Genomic DNA, 21,691 nt, shown 5'->3' on the forward strand with positions numbered 1-21,691 from the left:
AATTCTGGACATTAAAAGATATGGCTAACTATTAAAAAAAATAGGGTAATTCAGGGCACTGAACCCAAAGTGGCAACCCTAGCACAGCATGTGCTACCTCTAGCGTATGCTTTATTGTCAGAAACTTAGTTCCCAGAGGTAGGACAAACATAGGAGATGAAGAGATGTATTTTCGAGTGGAGAGCTGTGGTCCACTCCCATTCCCTTTATCTGCAGACACTTCTTGCTTCCTTCCCACCTAGTGAGATTTGTGCCTTCTTTTTGAGGCAGGGGGTGGGACTCAACTCCGGAGGCAAGGCTTGGACACTGGACCAAACTGAGGACCAGCTAATTCCAACCCATCTGGTCTGCTGATCTGGAGAGTGAACACGTCCTGCCTTTGGGCCCCTTAGACCAGGTATCCAGAGATTTTTACTCCCCCAGTGCTAGGTGGGGCCGACTGCCCATAAACTCAGTAGGAAGCAGTTACAGAAGATGGACCTCCGCCCTTCTGCAGCCCCCTTGAGATTAAGAAGGAGTATCTAAGCCGGGCGCGGTGGCTCTCACCTGTAATCCCAGCACTTTGGGAGGCCGAGTAGGGCGAATCACGAGGTTAAGAGATCGAGACCATCCTGGCTCACACGATGAAACCCCGTTTCTACTAAAAATACAAAAAAAAAAAAAAAAAAAAAAAAATTAGCCGGGCGTGGTGGCTGGCGCCTGTAGTCCCAGCTACTCAGGAGGCTGAGGCAGGAGAATGGCGTGAACCTGGGAGGCGGAGCTTGCAGTGAGCCGAGATCTCCCCACTGCGCACTGCACTCTAGCCTGGGCGACAGAGCGAGACTCTGTCTCAAAAAAAAAAAAAAAAAAAAAAAAAGAAGGAGCATCTAATCTCTGAGCAGGGAGTGAGACAGAAGGAGGACTCGACTCCGGAGGCGGGGCTTGGACACTGGACCAAACCAAGGACTAGCTAAAACAGGTCTTGTCAGGCACAGTGACTCAGGCCTGTAATCCCAGCACTTTGAGAGACCTAGACGGGCGGATCATCTGAGGTCGGGAGTTCGAGACCAGCCTGACCAACATGGAGAAACCCCATCTCTACTAAAAATACAAAATTAGCTGGGCGTGGTGGCCCATGCCTATAATCCCAGTTACTTGGGAGGCTGAGGCAGGAGAACCCCTTGAACCCGGGAGGTGGAGGTTGCAGTGAGCCGGAATCACACCATTGCACTCCAGCCTGGGCAACAAGAGGGAAACTCCTCAGAAAACAAAAAACAAAAAGCGGGTCCTGGTGGAAGCAGCTTTCCGTAAGACACACCCACTAGTGTGCCATGTCAGATTACCATTGCCATGGCAACACTCATGTTGAAGCTACTGCCCCTTTCTATGGCAACAACTCTGATAACCCAGAAGTTACCACCCTCATCCTAGAAATGTCTGCATAAACTGCACTTTAATTTGCATATAATTAAAAGTAGGTATAGATACGAGTACAGAACTGCCTGTGAGCTGCTCATCTGGGCACACAGCCCATGGAGCAGCCCTGCTTTCTAATACCACCACTCACCCTTGAATTCTGTGAACCCCAAATATCTGAGACAGATCTTAGTTAATTTGGAAAGTTAATTTTGCCAATAAATAGGTGACAAAGCCTCAGGAGGGCCTGATGACATGTGCCCAAGGTGGTCAGAGGACGGTTTGGTTTTATACATTTTAGGAAGACATGAGACATCAATCAACATATGTAAGATGAACATTGGTTTAGTCCAAAAAGGCAGGACAACTCTAAGTGGGGAGGGAGCTTACGGGTCATAGGTAGATAAGAGACAAATGGTTACATTATTTTGAGTTTCTGATTAGCCTCTCCAAAGGAGGCAATCAGATAGGCATTTATCTCAGTGAACAGAGGGGTGACTTTGAATAGAATGGGAGGCAGGTTTGCTCTAAGCAGTTCCCAGCTTGACTTTTCCCTTTAGCTTAATGATTTTGGGACTCCAAGATTTTCCTTTCACAATTCTTTCCCGGGTGAAGCCAAGAACCCTCCCGGGCTAAACCCCAATTTTGGGGCTTGCCTGTCCTGCATCATTTTCAGCCATGTGATAGGCCCTCCCATTCAACTAGACTCCTGGCTTTACATTTTGATGAGGAATTATTATACTCAGAACACAGTGGGCCTAGTCCTAGGTCACGCTCCAATGAATGCCAAAGGAAGGTTGACTACTGAATCAAAGACAAAATAACAAAACAAGCTGGTTGGAGCTGCCAGTCCTTACTTGGCTGCCTCTTGTGTTTCTCTGATTACCAGAGCCAGAATTAGCTATGAGTGGGAGACCACGCTCTTTTTCTCCACCTCCCACTGCTTGTTGATTCACATGGGCATTTCAAAAGGATCCCCAAGTCCAGAATAATTGGCAACGAATACAAATACTTCATTTCTAATTTTGGTCTTTTTTTTTCAGTTCAGTATATGAAAATTCATTTATTTAGTGAAACCTTACATTAAAGCATCCCAACACAAAGCAGATTCGACTGTAACATAATTGATGATTGGCTCATCTCATAGGCTTACATGATCAGTGTGTTAACATACAACAGGACTGTACCCTTTTACAGGATTGAGTGTTTTGGATCTCACTCACACACGAAAATCCTGCCATAATGCTATATCAATTAGAGCTGTTCAAATGTGAAGCTGCATTGGAAAATGGGAAACTTTATCACCATATATATGTATATTTTTTGAGATGGAGTTTCGCTCTTTTGTCCAGGCTGGAGTGAAGTGGCGCGATCCCAGGTTTTATTAAAGTCTGCAAAGGGATTTTGTACTTGATAGTTAAATAAAGTAATTAAATAAATACACTTTATTTAACTGTATGGGAACCAATATCTAAATGTGACTTTTGGACTTGCTTTCAGAAGTCACTTCTTGGACAAGATCTTGAAAGTTTAGCACCTTGGTAGTTATTTCCACAAGTGATCCTTTGGCAAAACTTACTTATACCATGGTATGGAATCAAAAGGAGGTATCTTCACCTGGTTTTCTTTCCTCTCATCTCAAAAAACCACTTCTGCTCATTCAGAATTTATCAGTATCCCTGTAATTCTTTTTAGTCTTGTTCTAAGAATTACCTGACAGAATTAATAAAGGCTGACTAGCTTTAGCTATGACTCCAGAGTTGGATTTAGTTAAACCAACCCAATTAGGCCATCAGTGCTAAGGGCAGCATCTGCCTTCCATAGTGACAACCAGCCTATGCCCTTCCTTTCCACCAGGCAGGAAGGAAACACTCTTGTCATTTCTAACCAACATGAAAACATTTTCTGGTTGCTCCTTAACAGAAAACAGGAAATTCTGTTGGTCATTTTCCCATGGTAATCATCTAAATACCTATCTCTTGATAGATCCCAGATAATTCTAGGACTGGAAGAGAAGCCTCAGATCATATGGTCCGTTTCCATGACAGCCCTTTATACCCATATTAAAAAGTCTAAGTCGGCTCTCAGCCATCTCCTCACCATATTACATGGTATTTTCTCTACGGGAGTTGATAGTATTCATCTCCTCTCTTGGAAACAAAAAAGCATTCCTCTTACTCCTCTCTGAAGCACTGGAGAGTGTCCCCAGTATAGTCTTTGATGTCTTTGCATGTAGAGGGACAGTTTTTTCAAAGCAAAAGACAGGGGAGAGGTGATGGGGAGGGAGGAGAGAAGAGAGAGAGGGAGTAGGGGAGGAGCAGGGGAAGGGGCAGAAGAAGAAGAAGAGACTGTTGCAGATAAAAAGAGACTTGAGGCCAAGCGAGGTAGCTCACGCCTGTAATCCTAGCACTTTGGGAGGCCAAGGCGGGTGAATCACCTGAGGTCAGGAGTTCGAGACCAGCCTGGCCAATATGGTGTAACCCTGTCTCTACTAAAAATACAAAAATTAGCCAAGAGTGGTGGCATGTACCTGTAATCCCAGCTACTCAGGAGGCTGAGGCAGGAGAATCGCTTGAACCCAGGAGGTGGAGGTTGCAATGAGCTGAGATCGTGCCACTGCACTCCAGCCTGGGCGACAAGAACAAAAAAACTCTGTCTCAAAATAATAAATAATAATAAACAAATAAAGAGAGACATGAGAGCCTTATCAGCTAACTGCAATTGATGGGCCTAGTTTAGATCTTGATTTGAGCAAAATAATTGTAAAAGGATACTTTTGAGACAGTTGAGAAATTTGCACACGGACTAGGTACTAACTAGATGATACTAAGAAATGATTGCTAGTTTTGTTCGACACAATCATTGTATTGGAGTTACGTTAACAAAAACTTCTTTTCTGTTAGGAATACAAACTGAAGGATTTATAGTTGAAATGATAATGTATCTGGTATTTGCTTTAAAATATTCCAGAAAAACAAGATAAAATAAGATTGGATAAATGCTAATTACTGAAACTATGTACAATGAACTAAGATTCATTATTTGCTTTACAATTATTTGTATATACTTAAAAATTTCCCAGGATACAATTTTCCGGGTTGTTTTTTAAGAGCAAGAAAGAGCACATTTTTCTTTCATTTTTTCCCCACTGTTAATTTTTTATTGTGATTATTCTAGTGGCAGAGAAGAAATATTATTCAATCCAGGTCTTGCCTGTATTATTTATTTATTTATTTAGGCAGAGTCTCCCTCCGTCACCCAAGCTGGAGAGTGGTGGTACGATCTCGGCCCGCTGCAACCTCCGCCTCCCAGGTTCAAGCAATTCTGTGTCTCAGCCTTCCGAGTAGCTAAGACTACAGGTGTGTACCACCATGCCTGGCTAATTTTTGCCTGCATTATTTTTTATAATGATAAAGTAACTCAATAGTTGATCACTAAATCAAATAACTACAATGGCTGTTTTTCTATTATTTTTTTCAGTACTAACTACTATATTTCATGTGCTTTATATTTAATTAATAAGTATAGAGGAGGTTATTTTTTCCTTTTGCAGTTGAGGAAACTGAGGCTCAGAGAGGCTACAGTAACAAGTGCAAGGTTAATAGAGCCAGCAGATGATGAAGCCTGAGATTTGGAAACAGATCTAGTTCCCAAACCTGTGCTTTTTGCACTATCATCTTACCTCTCATTCTGTTTGTGGTTTGGGGCCTTGCTAACTAGTGACAGCCAAGTCAGCTGGCAACTAAGAGTGAGTTTCTTAAAATATAAATCAGACTATATCACTTCGCTACAGAAAACCTTCCAAAGACTTCCAGACTGATTAAAATCCCAATTATTTTCAGAAGCCATAGGGCCCTTCCTGATCCCCTCCATCCCTGCCACCCCATGCCCCTCATCTCTTTCAAATACCACTTTGCTCACTCTGCAGCAGCCTGGCGCAGTATTCTAAGAACTTTTCCTTAACTGTCTAAGCTTCCTGCTTAGGCCCTTCCCTTGATATTTCCTCTGCCGGAAATGCTCTTTCCCAGATACCACATGGGTCACTTTCTTCCCTCTCCCCTCATTTCCTTCAGTCTTTGCTCAAATGTATTCTTCTTCTTTTCAAATACATATAAATTTAAATTTTATTTAGTTTTTTTTTTATTTATTTCTGAGACAGGGTCTCACTCTGTAGCCTAGGCTGGAGTGCAGTGGCACAATCTTGGCTCACTGCAGCCTCCGCCTCCCAGGCCCAAATGATCCTCCTGCTGCTCTGTCTTCAGCCTTCCGAGTAACTAAGACCATGGACGTACACCATCCCACCCAGTTATTTTTTATTTCTATTTTTTGTAGAGACAGAGTCTTGCTATGTTGCCCAGGCTGGTCTCAAACTTCTGACCTCAAACGATCCTCCCACTTTGGCCTCCCAAAGTGCTGGAATTACAGGCATGAGCCACTGCCCCCTGCCCTTCCTTATCTGTGTTCATAGCACTCATCACTACCTGACATTATTATGTACTTATTTATTTATCTATTACCCCTGAGTAGAATGTAAACTTGGTGAGGACAGCAGTTTTTTCCATTCACTGCTGTATCCCTAGCACCTAGACCAGTGCCTGGCACATAGTAGCTGCTCAGTAATACTTGCTGAATCACTGAATGACTCTCAACCTCATGAGTGCGGTGCTGTGAGTCACCAAGTTACTACATCATGCCCAGACTGGGCAACCTGGGGGCGCTGAAATGGAATCACCAGTAAAGATCTGCAGCTGCCTCTGTGATGTGGGTGTGGTGGGAAGATTTGCATTCTGAATCCATCATTTCCTTGCTGCCAGACTGAGCAAGTTTCTCAACTCTCTATAGTCTTCATTGTATCATATGTAAAATGGAGATAATAATTATCAGATAATTACATAATTATCAGAAAATTACTAGAATACTGAAGAAGTTATCCAGTTCAAACCTCATTTTTATGGTAAATCAGAAGTTCCCCCTCAGCTCCATAAACTTCATTTGCTTTCACAATCCCAGACATCTGATTAGGCAGCCAAGAGCTCTGAGAGGCCTTTGGCCGGAAACTAAGGATTTATGAGAGCCAGTGTTCTCTGTCTCTCTTGTTTGAGCATGTAGATGACATGGAATAACCTCTCTGACGTATTGAATTCGTTTCTCCAGTGTTGTTTTTGCTGCCAGATGATCACTTCCCAGTTTGATAAAAATCACTTCATAATGGGGATTAGATGGTACCAAAATGACAGTGGTCTCTGCTGGATCTGACAAATTCTCTCTCTCTCTTTTTTTTTAACCCCAAATCTCTAGTATGCCAAAAGTTTGCACAAAGACTTATTGTTGTTATAATTGTCTGGGACTTAATAAATTAGCTATTGTCCTGAGATAACCTCAAAACTCCTGGCTAGGAGGTTAAAAACAATTTTTAAGGGAGCACAAATATGGACACACTGGTAAAAAATTTTTTCATCCCATGTAGCATTTTTTTCAAGTTTGAGTGGAAAGTGGTGTGTGACCACAGGAATGTACATTAACAAAAGCAGTAAGCTAATTAAATAACACACAAATGTTGTATTGTCTGGGTATTAATTCTTCAAGGTCGTGTCTTATTTTATAATGGCAAAGGGAATTTATTAAGGGAGAATTATTTGACAGGAATCTTTTTGTTATTATAAGTTACATGCAGGTTAAGATAATCAACAATATTTTTTCTGTAAGAACCATAAACAAGAGAAATCCTGCAACATATACTTCTTGCTTATTACATTATGGTGTTTAGCTTACAGGAACTTGGGAGGAGATAAGAAAAAAGAAGAGAAGAGGAGAGGAGGCAAACACTCATTGGGCGTTGTATTCGTCTGTTTTCACGCTGCTGATAAAGACATACCCAAGACTGGGTAATTTATAAAAGAGGTTTAATGGACTCACAGTTCCATGTGGCTGGGAAGGCCTCACAATCATGGCAGAACGTGAAAGGCACGTCTTACATGGCAGCAGGCAAGTAGAGAATACGAACCAAGCAAAAGGGGTGTCCCCTTATAAAACCATCAGATCTTGTGAGACTTATTCACTACCATGAGAACAGTATGGGGGAAACTGCCTCCATGATTCAATTATCTCCCACCAGGTCCCTCTCACAACACATGGGAATTATGGGAGCTACAATTCAAGATGAGATTTGGGTTGGGGACGCAGCCAAACCATATCAGATGTTAAACTGGAGGTTAATGTTCTAGTCAGTTGGCTATAGCGAGAGAGACTGAGAGTTGCCCTAGTTTGTGAGGTTTAATACCTAACAGAGCAGGAAGCAAATGAGCACTGAGCCATGTGTGCACCTTTTTCCTACCATCCTTAAACAAACATAGCTGCAGTCCAAGGGCGCAAAGGTGGGTTTGGCACTGGAGCTGGGTTTCCTGGTGACTTTACTCTCTGTCTTGGCATTTGGTCTGTGTTTACAGTCAAAGCAACAGACATGAGGTAATGAAGCAGAGAAGGGAATCACAGAATAATGACCATAACATAAAGGCACTGTTTACTCTGAACCTTTTGAAGGATGGAGGAGGATGGGAGAGTCAGCTGCATTGCGTCTGCCTTGGGGTCATCTGCGGCCTAGACTTGCTCTGTTCTGTGTCCATGATCACCCAGTATTACACCACAGCTATTGGAGGTCAAGGGGGCTGTGAAAAACATGTGATGTAATCACCCTTCCAGATATTCCTGTTGAGACTAGTGATGATAGCTGAGTGCCAGGAACTCCTTGGTAGTGGGCATAAAAAGGTGCTTAATAAATAGTTGAGTAACTTGACTCTTATACAGCCTATAGTCATGGACTCCATTCCTTTAAAAATATAACCCAGGGTATGGTAGGGCTACACCTGGGGAACTGAGAGGCTGGGGGCTAGTGTTACTAATGCATCCTTGTTTCATCTGGAGGTGACAGTAGGGATAGGATTCATTTAGGAAAGGCCAATAACACACTCAAGGACATGAGGCTACAAGAGAGTCAGTGGGCCCATATCCCACCTCAGGGACCCAAAGGACACAGTCTAAGTGGCAGCTCCAAGCATGACAATTTGAGATGGAGTTTTGCTTTTGTTGCCCAGGCTGGAGTGCAACGGCGCGATCTCAGCTTACTGCAACCTCCGCCTCCTGGGTTCAAGCGATTCTCCTGCCTCAGCCTCCCGAGTAGTTGGGATTACAGGTGCCTGCCACCACGCCTGGCTAATTTTGTATTTTTAGTAGAGACGGGGTTTCTCCGTGTTGGTCAGGCTGGTCTCGAACTCCCAACCTCAGGTGATCCGCCCGCCTCAGCCTCCCAAAGTGCTGGGATTATGTGAGCCACCATGCCTGGACTCCCCTACTAATGTTTTAGGGACTTACACAAGTTTAATTCAAAAAGACTTTTTGGAAAGAGCTATGAAATATAATCTATTGCAGCAGTATGGAGACTCAGTGGAGAAACGGCTATGAGCTACCTTTTGACAAAGGTATTGCAGAGCACCTCTAAGAAGTAACTCTTTTATTTTTTAGAAAAAAAATTCTGTTTTAGGTTCAGGGGTACCTGTGCAGGTTTGTTATACAGGTAAACTTGTGTCACGGGGTTTGTTGTACAGGTTATTTCATCACCCAGGTACTAAGCCTAGCACCCAGCAGTCATTTTCCGCTCCTCTCCCTCCTCCCATCCTCCACCCTCAAAGGAGACCCCAGTGTCTGCTGTTCCCTTCTTTGTGTTTATGATTTCTCATCATTTAGCTCTCACTTGTAAGTGAGAACATGTGAGTATTTGGTTTTCTGTTCCTGTGTTAGTTTGCTAAGGATAATGGCTTCCAGCTCCATCCATGTTCCTGCAAAAGACATGATCCGGTTCTTTTTTGTGGCTGTATAGTATTCCATGATGTATATATACCATAGTTCCTTTATCCAATCTGTCATTGATGGGCATTTAGGATGATTCCATGTCTTCGCTATTACGAATAGTGCTGCAATGGAAAGCAGTGTGGTGATTCCTCAAAAAGATAAAAGCAGAACTACCATTCAACCCAGCAATCCCATTATGGGTATGTACCCAGAGGACTATAAATCATTCTATCATAAAGACACATGCACGTGAATATTCACTGCAGCACTATTCACAATGGCAAAGAAGTGACTATGAGATGTTAGTGACTAACTGCCCAGGTAACAAGGGACATCAGAGCACATGAAGCTTTGCCAGGAGGGGAGGCCATGGCGGGAGGGAACAGCATGGAGCCTGAGACTAAAGAGCCTGGTCCCTGTTGGGCACAGTAATCCAGTCTGGTTATCACAAACTGAAATAAATCCAATAATGGAATAGTCAGAGAGCAGAGTCGGGAGTTCAAGTTGTTTCTGGACCTGCCTAATGTAATGTAATGTAATGTAATGTAATGTAATGTAATGTAATGTAATGTAATGTGAGAACAGGCAGCTCAGAGTGGCTCTGTCACTAGGCAGGTAGCATGGCTACTCTCAGAGGCAGAGATCACTAAAGGATTCAGTAGCAAGGAGTGCAACTAGAACGCAGTGGTGGAATCTGAGAGCGTGCACGTGTCCCTTTACACGGGAAAAGACTTCCCAGTGAACCCTTTTGGCAAAAGAGGCACCAAATTGAGGAAAACAAATTGTTACTTAATGGCAGTGACACAGAAGAGTTAGCAGTTTCTGATTTTGCCAAATCCAATCCTTTGTTAACAGCATAAACCAGGTTAAAGTGGAATATTTGTTTTCACGTTGTTTTTTGTGATTTGAACACTGATGTCATTACTTCCTCATTTCTAGTTTTATGCTTTTCTCTATTTCCCACTGGAACCAGTCAGCTAAAGAATATTTGGCTGGTGGACAACAGGAAAATACCATGCATAGCAACTGAATATGTATGTGCTATGGAAAAATCTCCTGGCCCTATAAAATCAACAAGGAAAATTCCTAGCACAGATGCAATAATGACTTCTCACGTTAACTGTAGTTCATTTCACGTAATCCTTATGTTGTAGAAACAACATCTGTTCATCCTGCTGTAGATCTGTTGGAAGCCCAGGCGTGAGAATGCAGGAAAAATTTTCCAAGCCAAATTACTATGTAATACTAATAGTGATACTTCATTATGTGAGACACTTGTTGGCGTATTTTTCTTTTAGGCTTCTTGCAAAATGGTGCAGAAGGTGTCACATAGTGGAGGTAGTGACTGCTTCTCAGGATCAGGGCTTGCTTACATGCTCTCCCCATCTCAACTTTCTGCTAAGAGTCACTAGAGGGACCAAGTGAGACTTTAGATAGGACCAGCATCTGCACAAGGTGGAAGATCTCTCCAATACCACACTTAAGGTGAGACAGGAAGAAGAATAGAGCCTACGCCAGCAAGTCAGGTGTGCTGTCACCATGCTTTGAACTCCATGGACGTTTAGCAGGCTGTGAGGAGTCTGGGAGGGTGGACAGGAACGGGACCTGGGGAAGGAGAGCAGCAGGAACTTGGGGGGACAGATGTGAGCAGCAGCCTGAAATTGTGAGCCTGGTCCAACAGGCCAGGCTGTGGTTCCCCTCGAACACAAGAGGGAAGGAGATGCCTCTGCTTTTCCTAAATGAGTGAGTGCTGGGACGGAAAGTTGAGCAGAGGGTCAGGACCCAGATTGCGATTAGAAAGTTATCATAAAGCAACTAAGGTCAATCAGGCAAGGAGGAAGCAAGCAAGAAAGATGCCAACAACTAGTCGGGCATGGTGGCTCACACCTGTAATCCCAACACTTTGGGAGGCTGAGGGGGGTGGATCTCTTGTGGTCAGGAGATCGAGACCAGCCTGGTCAACATGGCGAAACCCCGTCTCTACTACAAATACAAAAATTAACCGGATGTGGTGATGCATGCCTCTAATCTCAGCTACTTGGAAGGCAGAGGCAGGAGAATTGCTTGAACCTGGGAAGCAGAGGTTGCAGTGAGCCAAGATCACACCACTGCACTCCAGCCTGGGCGACAGAGTGAGACTCTGTCAAATCAATCAATCAATCAATCAATCAATCAATCAACAACTGCAAACACCAGCAGCTTAGTGTAAAAGGACCCCAGGCCCTCTGGAGAGGTTAAGGTCTGGGCAAGAGGCCAGACCAACAGAACCGGGATAATTGGCTTTTTTGCTACCACTTTCTTCTCTCTCTAAGCCACCTTGTATTGCATTTGGATTTTTCTTCCTAAAACAAAACTTGAGATACATTACTCTGTGCTCAGAGAGGTTTGGATGACTCCCTTTTGCCCAGTGAACCAAGTTCCAACTCCTTAGCCAGGTGTTCAAGAGCTTTGACAATCTGGCCTTCAACAACCTTTCCAACCTTATCGTCCACTGCTCACCTTCCTAATCCTCCTATTCTGGACAGAGTGGTCTTTTTTCATTGTCCACACAGAATTTGCTTTCTTGTTCTCTGAGAACCCAGGAAGAGATGAAAACTGTCTCAACTGTCTTCTCATCTTGCCATAGGAAATCTGGATTTGTTGACCAGGCTGTCAGTTATGGTAGCCACTTCTTTGCTCACATGTAATTTCACTTCTCAGCAACATTTGACAGCCTCCTTCCTGAAATCTCACTCTCTCTCATTTCTCTCACCTTCTCTTAATTATTCTCCAACGGCACTTGCTGCTCTTTCTAAATCCTTGTTTGTTTTTCTTCTTGTGGTTGAGCAGCAAATGCAGAGGTACCTTAGGGATTTGTCCAAGGCCCTGTTCTTTGCCTACATTCTCTCTCTCTCTTTTTTTTTTTTTTTTTTTTTTGGAGACAGACTCTCACTCTGTCATCCAGGCTGGAGTGCAGTGGTGTGATCTTGGCTCACTGCAACCTCCGCCTCCCGGGTTCAAGCAATTCTCCTGCTTCAGCCTCCCAAGTAGCTGGGACTACAGGCATGTGCCACCACACTTGGCTAATTTTTTATATTTTTAGTAGAGATGGGGTTTCACCATGTTGGCCAGGCTGGTCTCGAACTCCTGACCTCGTGATCTGCCCGCCTCGGCCTCCCAAAGTGCTGGGATTACAGGTATGAGTCACCGCGCCCAGCCCTGCCTACGTTCTTATCCTGGTCATCTCATCTGTGGTGGACTACATTATGGATCCCAATTTTATCCTCTCTCCCACTTCCTGCATCCAGGGTGTCATCTCAGGCAGAATATACTTCTGCCTTTGATGTGGGACTTGGACGTGTAACTTGCTTTTGGTACTAATATATTGACAGAAGTACAGGTGTATCATGAACCCCCACCTTTTATTTATTGTAAATTTTTATTTTTATTTTTTTGAGACAGGGTCTCACTCTATCGCCCAGACTGGAGTGGCACAATCACAGCTCCCTACAGCCTCAACCTTTTGGGCTCAGTCAGTCCTCCCACCTCAGGCTCCCAAGTAGCTGGGACTACAGGCATGTGCCACCAGGCCCGGCTAATTTTTGTATTTTTGGGTAGAGACAAGGTTTTGCCATGTTGCCCAGGCTGGTCTCTAATTCGTGGGCTCAAATGATCCTCCTCCTCTTCTTGGCCTCCCAGAGTGTTTGGATTGCAGGTGTGAGCCACTGCGCCCGGCCCCCAGGTCTTTCTCAAGGCCTCCAGTGCTTCCTCTTGAGCCATTGCCATTGCCTGGCTGGACTGTTGGTCCCAGGAGGATGAGAGACACAGTAGAGCTGCCCTCCTGACCCACAGACCTGCAGACAGAAGCAGAGATGCCTCACTTGAACCCCAGGCAATCTGCAGATGGCAGCAAAAATCAGTGGTTTTACAACACTGAGTGTTGGGAATGGTCATGTAGCGATAGCAAATCAACATATCATCGGTTTACTTATGCCTTCCAAGTACAGATGTTTAGCCTTTGACGTTGCTTCTTTTGTGCTCTAGACTTGTATATCTGGCTAGTTGGCATCTCCATTCACTGGCTAACATGCATCTCAAACCAAAAGAATCCATGATGGAACTCTTTATTTTCATGCCTAAATCTGCTCTTATACCATCATCCTTCCAGTTATCAAGCTAAAAAACTAGGAGTCAGTCTTCATTCCCCTTTCCTTCATTTCCCACGTTTAATCCATTAGCAAGCCCTGTCTGTGGGTTTTCCTACAGAGCACTGCATATAGACACAGCCACTTTTCTCTATCTTCATCCACATGCCACCTCGTGTTTGGAAAACTTCAGTAACTTTTTAATTGTTCTTTCTGCTTTCATTTTGGTTCTTTCTTCAATCCATTCAGCTAGCGGGACCTTTAAAAAAAAATAAATCCCTCCCATTGCTACTCATCATTTTCTAGAATAAATCTAAACTCCTGCAAGATTCTCATGTTCTGGCCCTTGCTGGCTTCTTCAGACCTCATTTTATGCCATGCTCTGGCCTCATGGGTCTTCTTGCTGTCTGCACTTCAAGTGCTGCCAGCTTGTTCTGACCTGGGGATATCACACTTGTTATTCCCTTTAATAAGAGTGTTTTCTCCCATCTATTTATTTCTTCTATCTATCTATCTATCTATCTATCTATCTATCTATCTATCTATCTATCATCTATCTATCTATCTATCTGGAAGTCTACCACCTTCTCACCATATGGTTATCAGCTTAAATATTACCTCCTCAAAGAGGTAATATTTAAGGTATGACTATTTTATTTTAGGTAGCTCCCACTCACACTATCTGCAAACTGATTGTGTAGCCGATACTCCTGCAATGGAGGCCTGCTGCTCCAGCTGCTGGGAGGGCCAGTGGCAGACAGTCTCCAGCTGTCAGCCCCTATAGGAATTGCTTCAGCCACAGAGAGATTTCCCCAGTGCCATGCCCCATCCTAGGGTGGCCAGCATCCAGTGGGATATCTGAAGGCCTGTCTGCCTCAGGTCAACTTGGGATGACCCTGAAGGGTCATTCCACTTCTGCATTCCTTCTGGGGTTGGCTGAGGCTATCACTAGGCATGCTTTGCAGCTCACCTTCTCTCTCTGCTCACTTCCAGTTTCTCCTCCCCCTCTCCACTGACATTGACACTCCTTAATAAACGCTCTGCATGCTAAACTCCGTTTCAGTGTGGCTTTCTCCACAGCAGTGAAGCATCATTTCCCTCTCAGTGTTTACAAATCTTTGAAATTTTGCTTATAGATTGGTTGTTTGTTTCTCTTACTAGAATCTAAGTTATATGCATGAATGGACTTATCTGACTTCTTTACTCCTGTGTCCCTAGTGCCCTGACCAGCCTGGTACGTCATTATCATCACTGTAGCAAACATCTAGTATTGATTATATGCCACACACTGTTCTAAGTATATTCATACACTTTATCTTCACAACAACCTTGTGAGGTAGGTGCTAGTATCTTCTCCACTTAGAGATTGGGATGCTAAAATACAGAAAGCTTAGTTGGCTAGCCCAGGGTCACACAACTGGTAAGTGACAGGGCCAGTGTTTGAACCCAAGTAATCTGGCTCTAGATTACACGTACATAACCGCTCCGTTATGCTGGTTTTTTTTTTTTTTTTTTTTTTTTTTGCAGCGGCTGTTCAATAGATGTTTGTTAAATGTTTGAATAAATAAAAAATAGCTGGGTGTGCTTTTGTAATCTGAAGACATCATCTAATTATTCATTTAACGAATATTGTTTGAGCACCTACAATATGCCAGACACTGTGATCTGCCTGGGGATGCAATGTGAACAAAGCAAATGGGACCTCTCTCTCAAAGAGCTTGCACAGTATGAAGGAAGAGAATAGACTATATATGACAACGATTATATTATTGCACATTGTTACCTACTGGCCATTATCCTAATGCGTGGTTTCCTTTTCAGGCAATCGGAGTACCACTCATCCACCCAGACCTCTTCTATAGGGTATACTATCAGCTAACAGGACCATGGTGACAGCATTTCCTACAGTTAATGATTAAAAAAAAAAAAAAAAAAATTTGAAGGACACTCACCTTTCTCAGCCTTAGCAGGAAGAAGAGAATAGGGATGATGAAGCTTCTATTGCTGATGGTGACTAGCTGTAGGGCAGAGGTCCCCAACCCCCATTAGGAACCAGACCACACAGCAGGAAGTGAGTGGCAGCAAGCAAGCTAAGCTTCGTCTGTATTTACAGCCACTCCCCATCACTTGCATTAACCCCCGAGCTCCGCCTCCTGTTAGATTAGTGGTGGCATTAGATTCTTACAGGAGAGTGAACCCTACTGTGAACTGCGCATGTGAGGGATCCAGGTTGCGCGTTCCTTATGAGAATCTAATGCCTGATGATCTGTTGCTGTCTTCCATCACCTCCAGATGGGACCATCTAGTTGCAGGAAAACAAGCTCAGGGCTCCCACTGATTCTACATTATGGTGAGTTGTAAAATTATTCCCTTATATATTACAATGCAATAATAATAGAAATAAAGTACGCGAGAAATGTAATGCACTCGAATCATCCCAAACCATCACCAGCCCACTGCCCCCCAACACACCCCTGCCCTGTGTCTGTGGAAAAACTGTCTTCCATGAAACCAGTTCCTGGTGCCAAAAAGTTGGGAACGGCTGCTGTAGGGAGTCACCTACAGTTCCTAACTCAATTCATTGTCTCAGGCGTCAATTCCTGAATCATTCCAGCAAATGATCCTGAGGGAAGAGAGAGATCCAGGGGGAGCCAGGTCATTAGCTGCCTCTGCAGACCGAGGAAGCATGTGCTGGGGAGGAGGTGTTTCAGTGTGATGACTGAGAGCACGGACTCTGCGGCACAGACCTGGGCTTGGACTTTGGATGCGTCACTTACTAACAGTGATACAACAGCCTACTTACCTGAGCTTCCCTTCCTTATGTGTAGAACGGGAATAATAATAATAATAGCACCCGCCTCAGAGGTTACCATCAAATTGTGAAGATAACTCATATAAAGCAGCCCTCAGCAACAACAGTATTTGGATTGCAGGGGATTCTGGGTGTCTGTTATCACAGTTGTTATAAACCACAACAGGGAGCTCTGTCCCCCTTGCCTAGTGAGATTCAAAAGCTGGGAAGCTGATGCTAGACCTAGTTCAGATCGTCTTCTCTAGAATGTCTTCCACAGTCTCATTCGGAGCTTCCTGAGTGCTGACTTGTAACTTATTGATAGCATTTCTCCCAGGGCACCACATTATTGCTTGTTTGCGTTATTTCCCCAGTCAAGCCTCTCTTGGCTAGTGTTTGAATTGTGTTAGTCTTTTCTCCTTTTCCACCCCTTAATTTTTCATTCCCAACTGTTGGCATGAGGACATTTGCATTCTATATGGAAGGAATTAAGTGCTAATCTGTGGTGCCATAAAGAAATGTCTTCTCTTTGTAAGGTGTAATAATGATCCTGCCGTGTTAGCAAGGTCAGTGCTCTGGACTCCTAGGACTAGTAGCCTAAATTTGCACCAGTTTTAGATGCTCAGGAACACTACTTCTTATTCTTTCTTCTCTCTTCTTCTCTTCTGTACTTTGCCTCTCCTCCTCCCCCTCCTCCTCCTCCCCCTTTCTTCCTCCTTTCCTCCCCCCCTCCTCCTCCTCCTCTTCTTCTTCCTCCTCCTCCTTCTTCTCCCTCCTCCTCCTTCTTCTCCTTCCTTCCCCCTTCTTCTTCTCTCTTCCCCTTCTTTTCTCCCTTCCCCTTTTCCTCCTGCTCCTCCTCCTCCTCCTTCTGGAGTCTCACTGTGTTGCCCAGGCTGGAGTACAGTGATGCTATCACTGCTTACTGCAGCTTTGAGCTCCAGGGTTCAAGCCATCCTCCCACTTCAGCCTCCCAAGTAGGAGGGACTACAGGTGCATACCACCATGCCCAGCTAACTTAAGTTTTTTTTTTTTTTTTTAAGGCAGAGTCTTGGCCGGGCATGATGGCTCATGCCTATAATCCCAGCACTTTGGGAGGCCGAGGTGGGCGGATCACTTGAGATCAGGAGCTCGAGGCCAGCCTGGCCAACATGGTGAAACCCTGTCTCTACTAAAAATGCAAAAATATTAGCCAGGTGTGTTGGCGCATGCCTGTAATCCCAGCTACTTGGGAGGCCGATGCAGGAGAATCACTTGAACCCGGAAGGCGGAGGTCACAGTGAGCTGAGATGGTGCCACTGCACTCCAACCTGGGCAACAGAGCGAGACTCCGTCTCAAAAAAAGAAAATAAATAATAAAAAATAAAATAAAGACAGTCTCACTATATTGCCCAGGCTGGTTGCAAACTCCTGGCTTTAAGTGATCTTCCCACCTCAGCCTCCCAAGGTACTGGGATTACAGGTGTGAGCCACCATGCCTGGCCTCAGGGACAACTTTTTTCTTTTTTTTTTTGAGACAGAGTCTCACTCTGTCACACAGGCTGGAGTGCAATGACGCAATCTCGGCTCACTGCAAGCTCCGCCTCCCGGGTTCATGCCATTCTCCTGCCTCAGCCTCCTGAGTAGCTGGGACTACAGGCGCCCGCCACCACGCCTGGCTAATTTTTTTGTAGTTTTAGTAGAGATGGGGTTTCACCGTGTTAGCCAGGATGGTCTCGATCTCCTGACCTCATGATCCGCCCGCCTCGGCACCCAGCGTGCTGGATTATAGGCATGAGCCACTGCGCCCGGCCTTTTTTTTTTTTTTTTTTTTTTTTTTTTGACAGAGTCTCGCTCTGTCACCCAGGCTGGAGTGCAGTAGCGTGATCTCGTCTCACTGCAACTTTCACCTCCCAGGTTCAAGTGATTCCCCTGCCTCAGCCTTCTGAGTAGCTGGAATTACAGGTGTCTGCTACCATGCCCTGCTAATCTTTGTATTTTTAGTAGAGATGGGGTTTCACCATGTTGGCCACGCTGGTCTTGAACTTCTGACCGCAAGTGATCTGCCTGCCTCGGCCTCCCAAAGTGTTGGGATTACAGGCGTAAGCCACTGTGCCTGGCCTCAGTAACACTTCTTAATGATTTTTTTTCTTGCCTTAAGAAAACTTGAAGCAACTTCTTTTGTTAGTCTTTTTATTCTTCCCCCTTCCTTCGCTATAGTTGTTATTATTTTAGAGTCAGGGTCTCACTCTGTCATCCAGACTGGAGTGCAGTGGCATGATCATAGCTCACGGCAACCTCAAAGACTCCTGGGCGCAAGGGATCCTCCTACCTCAGCCTCCAAAGTAGCTGGGACTGTGGACATGCACCACTACACCTAGCTAATTAAAAAAAATTTTTTTTTTTTGAGACAGAGTCTTGCTCTGTTGCCCAGGCTGGAGTGCAATGGCGCGATCTCGGCTCAGAGCAAACTCCGTCTCTCGGGTTCAAGCAATACTCCTGTCTCAGCCTCTTGAGTAGGTGGGATTATAGGCACCCACCAACATGCCTGGCTAATTTTTGTATTTTTAGTAAAGACAGGGTTTTACCATGTTGGCCAGGCTGGTCTCGAACTCCTGATCTCAGGCGATCTGCCCACCTTGGCCTCCCAAAGTGCTGGTATTACAGGTGTGAGCCACCACGCCTGGCCTTAAATTTTTTTTTTAGAGATTGGATCTCGCTTTGTTGCCTAGGCTGGTCTCAAACTCGTGGGCTCAAGCAAGCCTCCTGCCTCAGCCTCCCAAAGTGCTGGGATTATAGGTGTGAGCCACTGCGTCTGGCCCTCCCTTCCTTTACAGAGGAAGAAATAGGCAAAGAAAAGTTAGGAGGTAAGCAGGAAGTGAGTCTTCTTAAATGGAATCATAGGTGAGTTTGAGATTTACAGGAGAGGCTCAAACAGGGGTGATTTGGAGGATGCACTTGGGCCTAGAAAAAGACACAAGAACATCTGGCTGTCTGGACTGTATAAAGGAGTGAAGACTTCTCTTTACAACAACCATAAATAGTTATGGATGTGAATTTCTGAAGCTTAAGGAATAAAATATTCAGCAAAATCTCTGGGTCACAGATGATTGGCTCCTTGCTCTGGAATAGCAATGCTTAATGTTGAGAAGTTTCAAACCTTTGAAATCTGTCATTGCCTAAAGCCTGAGAATAACTCACTAAATCCCAGGTTGACCTCCCTATACAATCAGCTTGCAGTTTATGACAAATAAGGCAGGGAGAGAATTTATAGAGTTAGTTACTAGGCTTGGGTCTATTAAATGTGCAAAGCACACATGCAAGGGGCTGGAGCTGTGACATGAGTGGAGAGACTTGAATTCTTTCGCAGCTGGAATGTGCCGGAACTTCCCAAAGGCTTGAAAGAATGCCTAGAATTTATTTTTTCTTTTATGGTCACTGTTATTTCTCACAGAGGCAAGTGAATCTTCCCAAGCAAGCTACCATGACGGGAGTCGAGGAGCTCCCGGCAGGCTTGTGGAGAACAAAGCCAGCCAGCTCTCCATGGCTTGGGTGGGCAGGGATCCCTGACTTTCTCTCACATGGGGGGCAGACAGGAGCTGTTGTAAATCTTAAAGCCAAAAGGAAAATTAATGAGCACAGCACAGAGCAGGACCTTGTCAGCTCGGTAATGGGTGGTGGGAGGAAGAATTCTGCTGCTTCCTCCTGGGCATTAAGTATAACTCAAAAACTCCTGTTTTGTGGCCATTGTCCAATTATAACAGCTTTCTACTCTGGAGAATTTAGTCATTGACTGCTTTCAAGTCACCTGGGGGAAAACAGTATTCAATACGATCAAGAGGATGAGGTCTCTTGTTTTGAATTTTCCCTTTAGTGATGGAAACAAAATACTTCTCTGAATCCATTTAGGGCATTGAGCACTCCCAAAAGAAGCCCTACAATGGAGAGAAAGAGCAGGGATTATTAGAGCGCTCTTCTGAAGGACCTCCCCCACTAGAATGGAGAGTGTAGAATGCAGAGTAAGGATTTTGTGTCATGCGCTGCTATATCTCCAGAACCTAGAACTGGACCTATTGCACAGGAGGCTGACAAGAAATAGGTGCTAAAGTAACGAATGAAGATCTACAATCCAACAAATGACGCTGTTCGGGAGCTCAGAGCTTTAAAGCAGTATGATGTAGTTGCAGGAGCATAGGGTGTGGAATCAGGCAGATATAGTGTTGTTGGATTGTAGATCTTCATTTGTTCATTTAGCACTTATAGGTTTATTCATTAACTTAGCACCTATAGGTTTTGGCTCTGCTAGTTTGCTAGCTGTCTGGCCTACAGCAAGTTACTGTACTCCCCTTAATCTCGTGGTCTTCATCTTAAAATGAAATAATAATGCCAACTTCAAAGTTGTTCTGAGGATTCCTTGAGATGATGATTGTGATGGTGTTTGACACTCTGAAAATGCTGATCCCAACCCTATCTCTCCTTAAATCGTGTCAGTTCAGTAAGGAATTTACATAATGAACTATCTATTCAGTGGGAGAGTTAGAAAGCGGAAGCATCTATTTATTGCCACAAAAATTTATAGATTAAGTTTGGGCAACATAGGGAGAACCTGTATCTTCTTAAAAAAAAAAAAATTATCCGGGCATGGTGGCAAATGCCTGTAGTCCCAACTACTCGGGTGGGAGGATCACTTGAGCCACCGGGGGTCAAGGCTGCAGTGAGCTGTGATCTCGCCATGGCATTCCAATCAGGATGATAGAGCGACACCCTGTCTCAAAAAAAAGTTGATAGTTTATACATTTATTTATTCATTTACAGATTTGTAGATTACAAATTACTCTTGATGTCCTAAGGTATTTATTGTTTTGTTTTTACATGTGTGTTATTTTGTGTTTACAAAAGGAAAAGACATTTCATAAAGCTATTGAATCCCAAAAAGTCAACTTTTATTTTATTTTTATTTTTTGAGGCAGGGGCTTACTCTGTTGCCCAGGTTAGAGTTAGGTGGCGTAATAATGGTTCACTGCAGCCACGACCTTCCGGGCTCAAGCAATCCTCTTACCTCAACTTCCCAAGTAGCTGGGACCATAGGTGCGTGTCACCATGCCTGGCTAATTTTTAAATTTTTTGGATTAATTAAGTGTGATCTCCCTATGCTACCCAGGCCAGTTTTGAACTCCTAGGGTCAAGGGATCCTTCTGCCTCAGCCTCCCAAAGTGCTGGGATTATAGATGTGAGCCTGACCAATATGAGGCTTTAAACACTACTTCTCAAAGAGCCTTAGCCAGTTCTGGTAGGATAATATCCCGGGGCAAGTGAAAACTTGGAGAGGCAGTTTTTTCCTAAACTTAATCTTCTCTCCTGAAGCATTTGGTGAAACTTATAAAATTTGTGGGCGTGCAAATTAAGTGTACTTGTAAATATGGTTTGAAAAAATGCATTCACTGTATTTTTGCTTCCCACTGTTTAGTAAAACATTTATCAGAGAGGCAGAGAACATGCGGATAAAAATATTCAGTTGTGTATTCTCAGTTGGTATCAAAAGCTAGGTCACTGAAGGTCA

The 21,691-nt window shown here is 44.1% G+C and overlaps 1 long non-coding RNA gene across 4 annotated transcripts in view; it reads left to right on the top strand.

Annotated features, from left to right (window-relative positions):
• Nucleotides 1-21,691, top strand: part of LOC112135830 (uncharacterized) — a 157,448-nt gene that overhangs the window by 78,318 nt on the left and 57,439 nt on the right. Inside the window, exon 1 of one of the 4 annotated variants that reach the window (XR_008512053.1) lies at nt 13,802-15,714. The exons of the other annotated variants lie outside the window; for them this stretch is intronic. This is a non-coding gene — a long non-coding RNA (uncharacterized LOC112135830). Of the gene's footprint in view, nt 1-13,801; nt 15,715-21,691 lie in introns of those variants that run through there. 4 annotated transcript variants of the gene reach the window in all.

The sequence above is a fragment of the Pongo abelii genome, chromosome 10 (genome assembly GCF_028885655.2).
Source record: "Pongo abelii isolate AG06213 chromosome 10, NHGRI_mPonAbe1-v2.0_pri, whole genome shotgun sequence".
In the NCBI taxonomy this organism is placed as follows: domain Eukaryota; kingdom Metazoa; phylum Chordata; class Mammalia; order Primates; family Hominidae; genus Pongo; species Pongo abelii.